The 17792-nt window shown below is 47.4% G+C and overlaps 2 long non-coding RNA genes across 3 annotated transcripts; both read left to right on the top strand.

Moving 5' to 3' along the window:
* The first annotated feature begins 5045 nt into the window (after positions 1 to 5045).
* LOC147853107 (uncharacterized) lies at positions 5046 to 6602 on the top strand. 2 transcript variants are annotated; one of them, XR_015531310.1, is made up of 4 exons: positions 5046 to 5465; positions 5915 to 6057; positions 6157 to 6321; positions 6406 to 6602. It is a non-coding gene; the product is annotated as an uncharacterized LOC147853107 (long non-coding RNA). The 2 variants fall into 2 exon arrangements; XR_015531309.1 differs by having other exon boundaries at positions 5931 to 6057; positions 6406 to 6600.
* A 2035-nt stretch (positions 6603 to 8637) lies between these two features.
* Positions 8638 to 10034, top strand: LOC147853106 (uncharacterized). Its single transcript, XR_015531298.1, has 3 exons — positions 8638 to 9061; positions 9182 to 9445; positions 9526 to 10034. It is a non-coding gene; the product is annotated as an uncharacterized LOC147853106 (long non-coding RNA).
* The last annotated feature ends 7758 nt before the right edge of the window (positions 10035 to 17792 follow it).

Below are 17792 nucleotides of genomic sequence, written 5' to 3'. Positions count from 1 at the left end.
ACTAGTTTGGCGTCTTTGCTTAGATGTATTTGGTGTTGATACAGCTACGGATCCACCCCTCACATATCCTCATAGGACCAGGCAAATACATCCCAAAACTCTTTCAATAATGTAATCATTGCCGCTTTGTTTTCCGGTGACATTTCTTTGGCAATATTTACTGGAGCTCGTGCTTCCTCTCCAGTTCCCAAGTTTACTTCCTCTAGCTGGGACGCCTTTACCCTTTGAAACACCACCATTTCCGATTTTAGGGCCTCCTAGGCTTGACGTAGTTCTCTGACGACATCTCTATCCGGTTCCTCTCCGGCATCTTCCAGTTGTGCAATATACAGAGAGACTGCTTCGGCCACATCTATTTCAAACAAAGGTACGAGTTTTGGATTATCCTCAAGATACCGATCGACTTCCTCGTCGGCGAGCCCTTCCAACATATTAACACTCTCAGCATATAATGGTGTTAGCTCTTTGCCGGTTCCCGTACCTTGGTTTTGCCTCGACGGAACGTAATCACGTTCTTTCTCCAGTTTTGGTTAATGTGCACCGTCCACAACCAAGGTCGTCCAAGCAATAGTGGGTAAGCCCCTTGGGTGTTTAACTGGAGAACCACCGCAAAAATGCGGAATGCATGTCCCGCAATTGTTACCTCCATATCCCGTATTAAACCGGTGGGTCTTACCGAACTCGTATCTGCCACCCAGAGCCAAAACGGGCAAGGCTCCCACTCCTGGATTCCTAGGGTATCACAAGTACGGAGGTTGATTCTGCCTGTGGCCCAGTACTTGGTTGAAATCCTATTGTTGGTCTATTAGGCTCTTTCGTTCGTCTTTGTTCTAGCTAGGTGCCACTCAAGCCTCTCTCCGGCTCTCGTGGGTATTCCTTTGCCGGTTCCCGACGCTCCTCCTTTCGGTTGTTTCGTTTCCTATTGAAGCGTCGGTGGTTCTTGTATCCCTATCAGCGGCGATCTTCGAAATCCCACACTGATCTTCTCTCCTCCGGTTGTAATTTGAAGAGTGATCGCGATCAGAACGATCACCATTATAATCCCGATACTTGTTGTACCGGTCCCAGTCATAAGTGTCCCTTTGTCGGTGTATCGGATATCCTATATTGTCCGGTAACGCTCGTCTTGATGCCAACGTTCTTCTTCCTCTTCCCGGTCACTGCGAGTATCGATTTGTCTTACTGGTGCCGATTTCCGGTTCAGTAAACTATATTCGCATCAGTCCATTGTGCGCGACTTGGAGTGACATAACATGCGCTGGGACCACATGGTACATTCTATTGCAGAATGCCCGGCATTGAGACAAGTCGTACATTGTATGGCTTGCCGAAAATGTAGGTCTTCGTCTATCAGAAAGGCACGCTGGAGTGCCCCCATTGTTAGCCACGAGCTTGTTTTCTCCATCTCCCTGACCCGGTCTATGACCTGGACAATCGTGTTGGTGTGGAAATCAATGACTGCGCACACCGTACGTAGGGGTTCCCGGAGTGCTGCTAGGAATATTGCTTTAGCCTTTGCTTTCGGTGGTGCCCGATTTAGTTGGTTGTGATTCACTGTAACTGAATTACGAATTGTTGAATGGTTTTTGTAGGTTCCTGCCGTATGGTGTAGAATATGCCAACCATCTCCCGTTGATCCACCTCCTTATTGAAGAATTGTAAAAATCTGGTTTTCATGTCCTCAAACGTAGTGATGGTGCCGGGAAGGTGCGTCAAGCGCCATCGCGCGGCTAGTCCTTCCAAAGTCATGCTGAACTCTGCAATCTTCGAGCGTTCTACTTCCGCAGTGGTTAAACGTTGCGACACATGGTTTGCTTCCCATGTTTGTAGAAATGCATACACATGGCCTTCAGCATCAGGATCATCCCGGTACTTGGGATTTTGGAACGACATATCGTCGTCCGGTGTCAGAATTCGAGCTGGTGGTGAGAGAGGTCTCTCCTCCTCTTCTATTGGAGGTGGTATTGGAGGTCTTTCCTCCTCTTTTTTCGGTGGCGAAGGTCTTCCCTCATCCTCCATCGGACGCTCTCGTGGTGGTGTCTAAGGTTGATCCGCCTCATGCCTTCCTGAAGCTTCCAATTCTGTTATCGTTGGTTCCGGTGTCGGTATATTATCCAATTCCTCGTCCTCCGGTCCGTCCGGGGTGTCATGACTGCTGCGGTAATTCGAATGTGCATTGTACTCATTGTCCGAATCTAATTCGAACGCCGAAAATGGTTCCAAATCGCCTTCTCCCGCTGCTAATGCCTACAAGATGGATTCCGCTTCCTTTAGACTACGTAAACTGCTTCCTTCATCTGGATGGGAATTTTACTGCAAACGGAGTGACTCCGCGGTCACTCGTCGGATCACCTTGGAAAAGGATCGATCCGCGCGGATTTCTTCCACCACCTAGTGGTACGCTTCACGCTTCCGTAGTCTTTCGGCGAGTCGTCTCACGCGCTCTGTTGCTAGGTCATTTGTTGGTCTAGTCATCCATGCCCCCGTTGTTCATTGTGCTTGAGCAGGACAAAAACTGTGTTACTCCTTTGGGGCCGTACTAGCCCTAACACAGGGTGTTCCTCTAGGACACTTCACCAAAGGGTGGTGCAAGTGGGGTAGGCGTAGACCGTAATGCAAACGTATTCCTAACCGGATGTTAACCGGTTTGGTTATTGATCATAATACACGCGTAAGATACGTTATATTAAGCACAGAATAGTAATTAACTAAGATCTTTAAAGATTAACAAGATGTAGCAGAACGTCACTTTCATTAATAAACCGTTATTTCATTACAAACAGACCGGGTCCTTTTATGGGTCATCGGCTCTGGGTACAAACCGGTGCCAACCGGCAACTAGCTACGAACCAGTCCGGATACAGATCAGCATACCAATTCCGGGTCCATCCGTTCACTTCTCAAAATAATAATAATTATAGATTAATTATCCATTTCCCATTCTGAACTTTATCCGGCTTTCAAGTCTTTGCCGGCCAATACAAGACACCCAACGAATTCATGGATCACGATTGTAAGCGACAACATCCTTTTTGCGTATTCTCCAAAAAGAAGGGTCATACAAAAGAGCAATGTCGAAAGCTCCAACGGAAAGAGCACGACAACAAAGCTAAAGTTGCAGACCATAAAGGTCTGATTCCTAGTGTCCTTCAAGTCTATACACATCATTTAACTAATTGTCAATGTTCTTTCCCTCACTATGTATTGGGTCCCAATGATTTACTACGTGCAAACGGGTATATCAATGGATCTCACGTACAATTTTTGTTTGATTCAGGAAGCTCACACAACTTTGTGAATGATCGTTTGGTTCAGATATGGGGAATCCACCCCACCATAAGTGATCACACCTATACGGTGTCGTAGTGTATTTCGTACACTACATGGAAAATTGCAGTTTGGTTCCTACGGATGGGACAAGGAGGAACCGGTAAGGAGGACCCGGTAAAGATAACCGGATGGAACCGGATGAAGAGACATATTTGTAAATAGGAGAGAATATTAAAAAAAAATACATATTACATACATAGGGCAGGATTCAAACCCTGTACCTCCATGTTAATAATGTTAAGCCTTACCACTATACTAGCATATTATGAATTTTAAAGTTATACTAAACTTTATCCCATGTAAATATTCTAGATATGCATGGTACAAAAAGTTACTCATGCATACACACTCGAGTTAAAAGAAAAGATGGGATAGAAAGCTAATCATGCACATGTAGTGTGCATGAAAACTAAAGTTAGAAAAAGCATGTTAGATAAAGCATATAGTCTATAGTTAGAGAAAAAGCATGGATTGTGAAGACTCTCTCATCACTATATAAGGATGAGGAGCACAATGGAATGGGGTGTGTGAAATATTTGGGAAATTGGATATATTTCCTAAAACACCAATTAATATTGTGAAATGCCTCTAAACTCTCCTCATTTTCCATTTCATCTGAATGTATTTATATAGCATGGTAATACATTCCAAGATCCATTCGGTTATCTTGGCACACGTCTATTTACTTACTTCTAACTAAGCCTTTACTAACTATAGCCTAACTAACTAACCCAAGGTCTAACCCCCTAACGCTGGTTATAGCTACTTGGGTTAGGTGAGGGGTTTTATCCTGTGGTTTTACCACGTGACCCCACAGCTCCCCCCTTCGAAAAAATTAGAGCTTGTTGACTGTGTCTGATGCAGTCTTTGTTCCTTTATTGTGGGAGCTACCGCCGTCGCATTGCTATGGTAGAATGTGTCGCACTTGCTCATGTGCGATGGCGGCTCTACGTCGTCTTGCTTGCTCGTGTGTGATGGCGGCTCTGCGTCATCTTGTTGGCTGGCTGCGACTGAAGGGTTTCCGGAGTCCTCTTCACAGGGGTCATCATGGTGAGTTTCCTCCTCATGGGCTGATTTAGTTGTGGATGGGAGTAGATATGGCTTCATCCGGATCACGTGCGCATAGGTAATCCGTCCATTAGCATCTCGACGGAGAGAATAGGTGTTGGCCCTCATGAATGGATGACCGTAAAAGGGCCAATCCATCGATGCATCATTGATTCACTAAGTCCTTGTCGCCGGATTGGAAAATAGACTAGGACCTTTGTGCCGATTGCATATTCTACCGCCTGACGGCGCTTATCATAGCACCGTTTTCTCATGCCTGAGCCAATTGCAGATTCTTGTGTATGCTCGTCCGTAAGATAGGTTGGACCTGCTGCAAGTGCAACCACCAATCCATTGCATTAGTTCGAGTATGTTTTTTGGGCAGATCCACCTTGATGTTGGGGGGTAAACGAGGGCCTCTTCCATATAGTGCTCGAAAAGGATTGATTCAAGTCGAGGCCTGCACCGAAGTATTATACGCATGTGTGATGAATGGTAGGATCAAGTCCCACGTTGTGTGTAGTGGATCGATGAATGCGGTAAGTTGTTGTTTAATCGTCTTGTTCATCCGTTCTGTCAATCCATTTGTTTGGGGAGGTAAAAATTTGTTGAATGCCTAATTGTGTGGCTAATGCTTGCAATACCTCTCCTAAATTGTGGGCCTTGATCTGACAAGATGCGAGTTGGGCAGCCATGTGGGAAAATGATCCGCTCCATCAACTTTGTTGCTATGGTGACAGCTCGTGCATCCAGAAGTGCGACGGTTTCGGTCCATCGCGTCAAGTATTCCGATATGACTAAGATATACCTGTTTCCTGCCTAGGATTCGGGAAAAGGGTCGATGATATCCCATCCTATTAATTCAAAGGGTTTAGAAACAGTAATAGGCTGGAGTAAGCCATCATTGGAATGGGGTGGCTTAATTTGTTGACATGAGTGACATTGTTTGATGTAGATTGCGATTGTTGTACGCATTTGTGGCCAATAATATCGGAGACGGATCTTGTCCAGCACCTTGTGGAATCCGAGGTGGCCAAACATCGGGTGATCGTGAAAAAATTACATATATAAATTCCTCAAGCTTTGTGGTATGTAGATTCGTGGCTCTTTTCCTGTTTGTATAAAGTATACGACATTATTTTGCAATTGGAAATGGTTGTGTACCTTGTTGCTTGTGGTCAATTGGATGTCGTGGGTGATTTGTCATATTTGTTTGTCGGCTTGTTGTAGGGCTGCTATCTGGGCCATCGTTGTGGGTAATTGGACTACTGTAGGGTTGAATTGACCACATTGTGTTTCTACTCTTGACAACCCATTGGCGATCACATTTTGGACTCCTTTTTTATAAGTTAATGTGTACCGATACTCCTGTAAAGCCATTGCCCATCTTAATAGGTGACCTAGTGAGTGGGGCTTGTTAATTAGATGGACTAGGGGTTGGTGGTTTGTTTCGACGTTGACGTGGGTGCCGTGTAAATAGGGATGGAACTTTGTGAAAGCCCATACGATTGCTAACCATTCCTTTTCTGTTGTGGAGTAATTCTTTTCTGCAGGGGTAAGGGATCGACTTATATAGGCGATTGGGCGCTCCACTCCTGTCGCATCCGTTTCTTGTAGGACGGCTCCCAATCCATGATTGGATGTGTCTGTCTGCAAAAGAAAGGGGCGTGAGAAATCTGGGTGAGCCAACTGACCTGCGTGGTGTAATGTATTTTTTAATTGGATGAAGTTGTTTTCACATTCTGTTGTCCACTCAAACTTGGAGCCTTTTCACAATAGGTGTCATAGGGGTGTTGTCATGGTGGCCATATTTGGAATGAATCGGAGTGAAAAAGTCGACATGCCTAAGAAACGCTGCAAGGACTTGATTGTGGTTGGTCGAGGAAAATTAGTCACGGCCTCGGTCTTCTTTGGGTCCATCTGGAGGCCTTCGGCAGAAATTATGTAGTTCAAAAACTTTAGTTGTGCGCTACCCCATCTGCATTTTTTCCACTGTAATTTCAAATTGTGTTGTTGTATTCGTTGTAGAACTGATTGTAATACCTGAAGATGTTGTGGCCATGTGGAAATATGAATTAGAATGTCATCTAGGTAGACAAGCACCATACCATCAGCGATCAGGTCAGCGAAGATTGAATTTGCCATTCGTTGAAAGGTGATGCCTGCATCAGACAAGTCAAATGGCATCTTGTTGAACTGGAATAGGCCTATGCGTGTTCTGAAAGTTGTCTTATGTGCATCTCTTGGGTCCATTGGAATCTGCCAATACGGCCACAAGATCGATAGAGATGAAGTACTTTGAGCATCCCAACTGGTCCAAGAGGTCATCTATTCACGACAGAGGGTAAAGGTCATGGATGGTCACTTGATTGAGCTTGCGAAAGTCCACAGAAAATCGGTATGTGCCATCATCCTTTTTGACCATGTGTGGTTATGATACCCAATCACTATGTGAGGGTGAGATGTGACGGGAACTGCACGCTCCCTATACGCAAGGCTCGGCCACAACCAAGCTTAGAATCATACACAGAAAAACGGGAAATAAATGTACGACACGAAGAAGAGAAGAGTATGCAAGATGTTTACGTGGAAAACCCAAACTAAGGGAAAAAGCACGGCAGCCCACAGGCTGCAAACTATCACTATGTTAGAATATACAACAGTGAGTTCACGGAGGCAACGATCTCGTGCTCACAATCTTCGCCATAGGCGGCGGTTACAACTGAGGCAACGACCTCTTCCTCTCTCTCTCTCTCTTTGTACACAGTTACGCGCTCTGATCTCACGCAGAGAAGAAAATAACTACAACTACTAAAAGTTTGCCCTAAGTCATATTTATACTAATATGACTTTTCAGCTATTTACAAATGTAGCCATGATGGACTCTCAGAAACATATTTACGAATATGTCTCTTCATCCGGTGAGCACTCCTCACCGGGTCTACACCATCCGGCTCTCCGTAGCCGGGTACTCCTCATCCAGTTCTCACCGGTTCTGCACCATCCGGCTCTCTGTAGCCGGGTACTCCTCATTCGGTTCTCACCGGGTCTGCAACATCCGACTCTCCGTAGCCGGGTACTCCTCATCCGGTTCTCACTGGGTCTGCACCATCCGGCTCTCCGTAGCCGGGTACTCGTCATACGGTTTCGGCCGAGGCCGACAGGCCTCGGCTGAGTTTGTTCATCAGCACTGTTCTTCTCCCTTCCCATCCGGAGGGACCTGTCTCCCAACAAGATGATCCCCTTTTTAAGCATCTCATTCACTGCTTGGTCGATGCGTGCATGATCTAAAGGAGAACGTCGTCTTGCTGTTGTCCGGACAGATGTTGTGCTTCCAGTGTTGATGATATGTTGGACCGGAAATGAGACTGTAGTGGGCTTGTCAGATGAGTTGATTAGCTCGGGGTATTGAGTTAAAATCTTGTGGATAGTGTGAAAGTGTTTTTAGAATCTAAGCCATTGAACATTAGGAGAAAATAAAGTATAGATAATTCACCTTTTGAGGATAAGAACACGAACTAAGACCTTAGGGAAGAAGTCAAAAGTAAAAGTACGAGACCAAGAGAAAAGTAAAAAGAGAAAACGCAGACTATAAAAAACAGTAAAAATAGAATGGTCATAACTCCCTCGTTGTTTATCCAAATATCACGTTTAAATATGTATTAGAAAGCTTGTAAAAAGAGCTTTCTATAGCTTTTTAAATCGCTTAATTTGGATATCGGATGAGGGAGATATGACGATTAGAAGGTCGATGTGTCATAGCTAAAAATAGGGAGATAAAAAGCTTCTAAAAATAGCATGAACGTGGATAAGAAGAGGAAGGTTATAAAAGAAGAAGTGATATTAGTGAGGAGGGGGGCTAAGAGTGAAGGCCAAAGAGTGGATGAGGAGTGTTAGGAAGAAGTGTCTTTGTGGAAGAGGAAGTGTCTTAGAAGAGGAAGGTCTTTGGTTTTAGTTCAATGTGGAGTTTGTCTCCTTTGTATTCTCTTGATGTTGGAATATCAGAACATTCTTATTTCTTGCTCGCTTTCTCTATCTTTTTTCTTAGTTTCTTGAGTTATACTCTCTAATCATAATTACCTAGAGCTATATAATATATTATGATTTTCAACTCCATCTAATCGGTTTGGTCAAGCCCTCATATAGTGTATAACTATCTATTATCTTATACACCCTATCAGATAGCATTTAGGCGAACCTCCTTGCTTAATGCTACCCGTGCATTGCTGATTTGGTGGTTGCATTTGCTTGTGAACAGGGGAACTGAACTTGCTTGTGGTAACATGAGGCGATGCGTATGGAAATCGAGTTGGGCCCTGCTCTTAATGAACCAATCACATCCGAGCGTGAGTGGAAACAATTGATGTGGAAGTATGTAGAAGGTGTGCGTGATTGTGGTGGAGCCTAGCTTGAGTGTGCATGCAGTTGTGGTGTCGGACTTATATAGGCGTTGGTGATCGCCGAACAACACCCTGATGGGGGGCTTTGGAGGTTGAAAGATTGAGGTGGGCAACCAGATCTTGGCTGATGGAAGATATGCTACTACCGAAATCGAAGAGAACTTCCTGCAGGCTATGGAGAATTGTGGCCATGGTCGTGCACACGGGAGAACTTGAGGATGTGGATGCTTGTATATGCGGGGGTTGTGCTCCCTTCAACACCCCACGACTCAGTTTTCCGACAGGTTGGCCCGGTAACTATTGTCAGCCAACTGTACTTGCACATTCTGCTTCTGTTTTTGGTTGTTCCATTTTCGACAGTGTTTCTTCACGTGCCCATAGTTGTTGCAAAAAAAAAACACCAGGTTCCTTCTTGCTTGTAGTTGAGCATTCAGGATATCGATTTCCATCGGCGTGGCGTTGTTGTTGTACTACTTCTCGGAATTGACATTGGATGACCAGCTCATCTGGAGTTCTATTTGTGTTGCTGCTTCAATGCGTTGCGCAATGAGGATGGCTTCTTGAAATGTTTTGGGGCCTTGGTCGCGCACTCAACGATATATTCTAGGCGTAGCCATGGACATAAGAAGAATAGCTTCATCGATTCAGGCATTGTTGGATTTGTGCGAGTAAGTAATTGTTGTAATCGGATTGCGAATTGTGTTACTGGCTCATGTTGTTGTTGTTTGATAGTCTCTAGTTGCTGTAGAACTGTCTAAGTTGAGTCATGGTGAGCAAAATTCCCGATCATGAGGGATTTAAGTATCAACCAATTGTTCTTGGACTCCTCAGGTTGCTGTATGAACCATGTGGCTGCAATGCCCTCTAATAAAGTTCGCATCTCTAGTGCTTTCCATGCTTCGGGCCACTAATGATAGCTTGCCGCCATCTCAAAATGATCGAGCCAAGAAAGGATGTCCTCAGACGGCAGACCTGAGAAGGACTTAGGTCGTACTCGTGGATCTGGGCGATTAGCGTGCCTATCTGTCTGCGAAGAGAAAAAAGACAGATTGTCCTGATTAGTCAAATTGGATTGTATTGCTATGTTAGATACCGCTTGTATTAGTTGATCCATCTGAAAAGTTTGACGATTTTCTTGGTGCTATTGCAGAAATTCAGGATTCATGTTGGTGCATTCTATTGCACTATTGTTCTGTATTGGAGATGCCATTTGTATGCTGGTTTCAACCTGTTGTTGTTGCGTCTTGTTGTGTTGGGTATGGTTGTTTCAGCTTGTTACTGTTGTGTCTTGTTGTGTTGGGGCAGCGTTGCGGCGCCTTCTTCTTGATATGGTGGTGTCTAATCTGTTGGAGTAGCATCTTGTTTTTGTTTCAGCTTTTTCTTGAGTTGGTGTGTTGATTGTTGCTTGTCTTCTCCACCAAAGTGTGTGAAATGCCTCTAAACTCTCCTCATTTTCTATTTCATCTGAATGTATTTATACACCATGGTAATACATTCCAAGATCCATTCGGTTATCTCAGCACACTTCTATTTACTTACTTCTAACTAACCCTTTACTAACTATAGCCTAACTAACTAACCCAATGTCTAACCCCCTAACCCTGGTTATAGCTACTTGGGTTAAGTGAGGGGTTTTATCCTGTGGTTTTACCACGTGACCCCACAATATAATCGTGGGATTCACGAGATTTCTATATCTTTCTCTATTGTGAAAGATTATGTGCGGAAGCAATAGAAAACGAACACAGAGAAAATACGTAGGTTTAATGGAGAGCTTGAATATACACAGTACGCGGGAGAGACAGAGAGAGAACGGAAAAAGAAAACAATTCAAAAAATACTAACTCTGTGCATAGGATGTGCTTAGTGAGCACTTTTATACAAGCCCTGACAATCGGGCTGACACAAGTACTGACAGTACTTGACTGCTCATAAGTGAGCCTCGACACTCACTCCCAAAATTATTCCTTTACGAGGAATATCTCTCTAACGGCCTTTCGGTTTACGCACCGATACGGCCTTTCGTTACGTACAGGTTTGCGTACCAGATTACGCATCCGTTTTACGCACCGGTCCGGCCTAACCGATCGGTCCCAACCGATCCGGTCCTCGGCTTGCTTAACCGATACGGCCGATGTTGAGCTTGTCTCTCAACACTCCCCCTCAAGCTCAACTTGAGGCTCTTCAGGATCTTCCGGATCACCGCTCCGGTTCCTCTTGGCTCCACGCCTCGCTCGCGCTCCTCGGCCTGTTCGACTCCACGCGCTTCGACCCTTCCAGTCGGCTTGTCTGCTCCCACGGCCCTTCACAGCTCCCTTGTTGTCACAGTGTTGGCGCTTCTCCTGCTGCCTTCTTTTCCGCTTGGCCCTCGGTTGATTCAGTGTATCCGAATCAAACATCTGAACCGACTTGGCTACCTCCGATCGGTTTTCGCTCTCGTTCGAGTTGGCTGTCTCCAACTCGTCTTCGGTCTTCTCGCCCTTGACGGCATCATCTCCCCCTTGCTTCGGCTCTTTCTTTCGGTTGTTCCCCTTATGTCCGCATCCGGACTCTTCCGCGGATCCGCCCTCGGCTTCTTTAGCCGATCCGAAGTCGAATTCGTCATCTGACTCGGCGTCACGGTCTTTTCCACTCCTTTCCTACTCCCTTTCGTGGTCATATGGGACGTCTCTCCCCCTCAAGTTCGGCACGTCGAGGTGACGCAACCCAAGCGCACCCGAGAACTACCACAACTTGTCCAGACCAAGGGGCTTGACGGTTCTATCCATAGGAGTCGAGACGAACTTACAGTCGGCCATCCCAAATTTGAAGCGCATACTCAACACATAATGGCGTTGGCTGATCAATATGCCTTCGGGGGTACGGATCACTTCGATCCCCAGGAAGTAATGAAGATCCCCCAGATCCTTCATGTCGAACGATGCCGCAAGCCGGAGCTTCACGCGGTCAATTTCACCTAGGTCGGCGTCGGTGATGACCAAGTCATCAACATATAGTAAAATACTGACCGGACCGAGTCGACCTTTCCGGATGAACAGGGAAGAGTCTGATTTTGACGTTGCAAAGCCCATCCACGCAATTGATGGGTGATCTTCGCGTTCCAGGCACACGGGGCTTGCTTCAGTCTGTAAAGGGACTTCTTCAATCGGCACACTACCGACATGTTCTGTCCGGAGTGAAATCCGGGGGGTTGTACCATGTGCACCTATTCCTCAAGCTCACCTTGCAGGAACGCATTCTTTACATCCATCTGATGTAAGTTCCACCCCTTTGCCGCAGCTACCGCGAGCAACACAGGGACGGTCGTCATCTTCGCAAGTGGCGCAAACGTCTCATTGTAGTCGATGCCGCGTTTCTGCACGTAGCCTTTTGCCACTAACCGGCCCTTGTATCAGTTGACCGAGCTGTCGGTGTTGTACTTGACCTTGTACACCCACCTACATCCAATCGGCTTCACACCCTTCGGTGCGTCAACCAAGTCCCAGGTCTCGTTTTCCGCCAATGTGTGCATCTCTTCCTCCATCGCGGCGCGCCAATTCCCATCCTTAGCCGCTTCTACATAGCTCTCCGGCTCACGCACTTCCGCTACACGGGTCATGTACGCATAATGATGCGCCATGTACTCGTTGTATCCGAACTGCACAACTGGGTTCTTCTGGCGGGTAGATCGGCATAATCGGTCATTAGCCGATGTCGAGGTCTTCTCGGCCGACGCGGACTTTGCTTTTGAAGACCCATCACCGCTTCCCTCGGAGTCGGACTCACGTCGGTCTAACTCGTTCCTATCCGTCCCAGAATCCGACACCTTCTTCTTCCCTTTCTCTTTGCGCATAAGCCGTCTCCTCGGCTTCCTGTGCGGGGAATGCACGGCCGAGTCTCCACTACTCGCCGGCTCTTCATCGGAATGGTCAAACCAACTGAGTCGTCCATGCGGTCCACTTAACCGAAACAAAATTAGACTCTCTTCGCGGGTCCCGATTTCAGGCTCATCCAGAGGCATCTCGGCCATGCTTCCCAAGCTGGCTGGCTTCACAAATTTGTGCCTTCCGGTCACTAAATTTGGGCAATCCGAACACCACTTGTTTCGATTGCATGTCTTGAAGCCGCTGGTAGTTGACGTGGCCTATCCGCTTGTGCCATAAGTCGATTCCGACTAGACTTTTTGTCCCTTCGCGAACATTGCGATGCCACCGTCAGTAGAGTCGAGGATGAACGTCTTCCTCAATGAAGCACCTAAGATGTGTAAACCGGACCTCCATCCCTTGGTCGACGATCTGTCTGACCGACATCAAGTTCTTCGTGATTGTCAAAACGTGTAGCACGTTCATGAGTTTCCCTTTCTGCCCGACATGGCTCAGGGGAACTTCTCCAACATTCGCGATCAGATGCGGAGTGTTGTCTCCGGTTGCGACTACTCCCGATTGCGTTGGTTTTTCTAGGTACGAGAACCACTCCTTATGGCTCATCATGTGATTTGACGTGCCGGACGCGACGTGCCACACCTCGTCCGATTTCGGGGTGGTCTACTTTATTGAGTTTACTTCGTGTCTCGTCACGAAGGCAGACCCTTTTCCGGCTTTTCCGGATCCTTCGGCGTAGTGCGATCGCTGCCGGTTTCCTTTGTCGGTATGTCTGGAACCAGATCCGGAACTGGTCCTCTCCGACTCGGCGCACTTTTTCCAGCACTCGCTCTCCCTGTGGCCTTTCTTGCCACAGTACCAGCATTCCGTGGTGAGTTTCCCTTGCCGGTTCTCATCGCCTCGACTCCCCCTGTTTCCGGAGGGTCCGGAATTGATGTCGGCATCATTTTGGTGCCTCCTTCCTTGATCTCGTCGGTCGCCTGCATTGCGCACCGACTCGCCTCGTCCTCCACATCCATGGGGCCTATCTCCCTCCGTGTATAGCATCTTGTTGTCGGTGTGTGTGCTCATTGACGCACCCGCGTGGTTCTCCTCTACCAGGAGCATCGACTGTAAGTCGAAAAAGGACGGCGTATTCTCCCGGGTACACACAACAGTTCGGAACGCCCCGAACTTCGACGCCAAACCCCCGAGACAAACCTGCACCATCTCGCTTTCCTTAATGTTCACATCGATGGAAGCTAAGGAGTCGCATATGTCCTTGATCTTCGAGGTATAGTCAGCCACCGACAAATCGCGTTGTTGTAAGTTGCTCAACTCCTGTCGGAGCTGAAGCTTCCTAGTTGTGGTGCTCGCGGTGAAGTTCTTCTTTAGATTTTCCCACGCACCCTTCGGCGTTTTTGCATCCCGAACGTAGCTTAATAGTTGTTCGCCCACACAAGACGCGAAGCAGTACAGTACTCTGCTCACCGACTGTTCCCACACCAGGAAATCTTTGTGTGTCAATTCGGGTGCTGTGCCATTTGCTCCGTCAACATAGCTCCAGTAACCGTGCCCGAGGAGGTGACAGGAACTGCACGCTCCCGGTTTCAACATGTACACCCACTTGTTTCGAAGTGCCCACTTTCCTTTCGGCAACTCCACCAATTCGTACGTATGGTTCTCGTGTAGGGAATGCATCTCATCCTGCATGGCACTTAATCATTTGCGGTTGTGGGTGACATCCTTCGCTTCTTCGAAGCTTTCTGGCTCCCCCTCATCGGTTAGCAGCACATGTTCTGCATCCAGAAATCTCCGGAGGGCCCTTCTCTCTCTGAGAGGATATCTCCGTCTTTGGCTTTCGGCAACTGGCTCCTCTATTTGTTCTTCATCCGAATCCGATTCGAGATCTTGGCCGGTTCCGATTTCAGCTTCCTCTACTTCTTCTTCTGCCAGTTTGGTATTCTCACCGTAACTGACTGGTTCCTCGAGTGTCAACCAGCTCTTAGCCGGATGTGTCCAAATCTCATCGGAGTTCATTATCTTCTTCTTCGACTCCCAGTCGGCAAGGGTCTTGTCCTCCATGAAGATAATATCTCGACTCCGGAAAACCTTCTTGTCAACCGGATCCCACACTTGGTAGCCGAACTCATCATCGCCATATCCGAGAAATATGCATGGCCGGGTCTTTGGATCCAACTTTCCTCTACGGTCCTTAGCAACATGCACGTACACGAGACACCCGAACACCTTCAGATGCCGGTAGGACACTTCCTTACCGGTCCACACCTTCTGCGATGTGTCTCCATCCAAGGGCACTGAGGGTGATATGTTTATCACATACGTCGTTGTCGACAGCGCCTCAGCCCAAAACGTCTTGGGTAATTTTGCATGCGCCAGCATACTCTAGACCCTCTCCATTATGGTCCGGTTCATCCTCTCGTCCAACCCGTTTAGTTCCGGCGTCTTCGGCACGGTAAATTCGAGCCGGATTCCCTTCGAGCGATAGTACTCCTCAAACTACCCCCGGTATTCACCTCCGTTATCTACTCGAACCACCTTCAGCTTCCGGCTGGTTTCTCTTTCCACTCTTGCGTGGAGCTCTTTGAAGACGGATAACACCTGATCCTTCGTCTTGAACGATGTGGCCCACAGCTTCCAGCTGTGGTCATCTATGAACGTCACGAAGTACTGCGATCCGGCATGTGACTTCGTGTCCACTTGACATACATGAGTATGCACCAACCCCAGTGGTGCATTACGTCTCATCGGTGGCCTTGATCGGAAGGAGGTCTAGTTTTGTTTACCGTCCAGACAATCAATGCACTTCTCCAAGTGCACGTTCTTCACTGGAATGAGGTTGTCATCTACAACCCTCTTCATCCCCTTCTCGCTCATGTGACACAGCCTCTTGTGCCACAACTCACCGGCAGTGTTGGATGCCACGTTCACTTTTTCCAGGCATAACCGGGCATTCATGAGGTACAGAGTGTTGACCTTCCGGGCCCGAGCCACAATCAGGCTCCCTTTGCTGAAGTTCATAACACCGTTCTGGATGCTACCTGTGTAGCCTTCATCATCTAGCCGACCGGTTGATATCAGGTTCAGACGAACCTCCGGAACGTGTCGGAAATCCTTCAGCATCAGCTTGCATCCGGTTGACGTTGTCAACCACACATCTCCTATGCCGATAATTCGGCATGTACCTTCATTCCCCATCTGGACACAACCGTGATCACCGGTTGAGTAGGATGAGAAGCATTTCCGGTTCGGGGTAAGGTGGAACGACGCTCCGTCGCCGGCAAGGTTTAGCTCACTCTCCTCGGTGATGAGCATCAACTCTTCTTCACTTGCCGCAATTTCCGTCGTTCCCTTCCGGTCTGCCCCCTCCGGTCTTTACCGTTCTAGTCCGGTGTCCGCTTCGAATCGGTACCATTGGTTTCCTTGTCTTTTCGGAAGTGCCGACAGTTCTTCTGGAAGTGTCCCGACTTGCCGCAATAGAAGCAAGTAGGCCTCCCCCTTGACTTTGACCGTGTCCCCGACTTTTCCCGGTTTTGGGGGCTACAGTTCCTTTGTCTTCCGCGTTCTGATTCGGTAAGGAGCGCTTTGGAGTCGGACCTCGTATCCTTATCTTTCCGACGCGCCTCCTCATCTAGCAAGCTCGACTTCACTCTTGCTAGGGATAACCGTTTCCCTTCCAGCCTGGCGTTGCCTAAAGTGACAACCAACGTCTCCCAGCTATCTGGGAGGGAACCGAGCAGGAGTAGCGCTAGTACCTCATCGGCAAGAGGTACTTCCAATGATGTTATCTGGTGGATCAGCCCCTGGAAGGCATTCATGTGGTCCGCTATGTTGGATCCATCTTGGTACCGGAGTCTTACTAGCTTCCGAAATACCGAAACCTGATTAACAGCATTTTTGTTTTGAAACATAATGCCAATCTTCTCCCAGAGCTCATGAGCCTTGCTCTCTTCATTGAAGTTGTTGTATAGACTCATGTCGATGAAGCACCATATGTACGCCGTTGTCTTCATGTGCATCACCTCCCATATCGTGGCGTCGATTTTCTCCGGTCTCTTGTCCCCGAACTGAACCGGCAGCCAAAGATCTTTAACCACGAGCATGTCCCTCCCTCATCTTCGACTTCCACACCGAATAGTTGGAGCCGGTGAGCTTGAACATGCCTCCCAACGATTCGTCCATTTTCTGTGTCGTTTTGCTCTGATACCACTTTGACAGGAACTACACGCTCCCTATGAACAACACTCGGCCACAACCGAGCCTAGAATCAAAACACAGAAAACGGGTAATGAAACGCACGACACAATGGAGAGAAGAGTACACAGGATGTTAACGTGGAAAACCCAAACTAGGGGAAAAACCACGGCAGCCCGAAGACTTCAAACTATCACTATATAAGAATGTACAATAGTGGAGCACCGAGGCAACGACCTCGAGCTTGCTATCTTCACCACAGGCGGCGGTTACAACAGAGATACGAACTCTTCGTCTCTTTCTCTCTCTCTTTGTACACTGTTGCGCTCTAATCTTGTCCCAACAAGAATGACAACAACCCCTCTACTAAGTTTGCCCTAAGTCATATTTATACTAATATGACTTTTCGGGTATTTACAAATATAGCCCCGATGGACTCTCAGAAACATATTTACGAATATGTCCCTTCATCCGGTGAGCACTCCTCACCGGGCCTGCATCATCCGACGCTTGCTGGGCACACGTCATCCGGTTCTCACCGGGTCTTCACCATCCGACTGTTGCCGGGTTACTCGTCATCCGGTTCTTTTTACTTCCATCCGGAGGGACCTGTTTCCTAACAGCAGGTACTGGTGCATCTTGTAGGACCAAGATGCGTAGTTGTTTCTATCGAGCTTCTTCTTCGGAAGCGAGCTAGCCATGCCTCTATCCATCGGTTTTACCTGTTCTTGTCGGTTGGTTTTTCTTTTCAAGCTATGTCGGCTGCAGAGGTTCTCAACCCTCGCGCTCTGATACCATGTGAAAGATTATGTGCGGAAGCAATAGCAAACGAACACAGAGAAAATACACAGGTTTAATGGAGAGCTTGAATATACACAATACGCGGGAGAGACAGAGAGAGAATGGAAAAAGAAAACAATTCAAAAAATACTAACTCTGTGCATAGGATGTGCTCAGTGAG

The sequence above is a fragment of the Azolla caroliniana genome, unplaced genomic scaffold (assembly GCF_043228905.1).
Source record: "Azolla caroliniana isolate FFs.n. ecotype wild unplaced genomic scaffold, voAzoCaro1.0.p SCAF_17, whole genome shotgun sequence".
NCBI classification, from domain to species: domain Eukaryota; kingdom Viridiplantae; phylum Streptophyta; class Polypodiopsida; order Salviniales; family Salviniaceae; genus Azolla; species Azolla caroliniana.
Note: the sequence above shows the minus strand (reverse complement) of the source record. Positions and strands in the feature narration are given on the sequence as shown.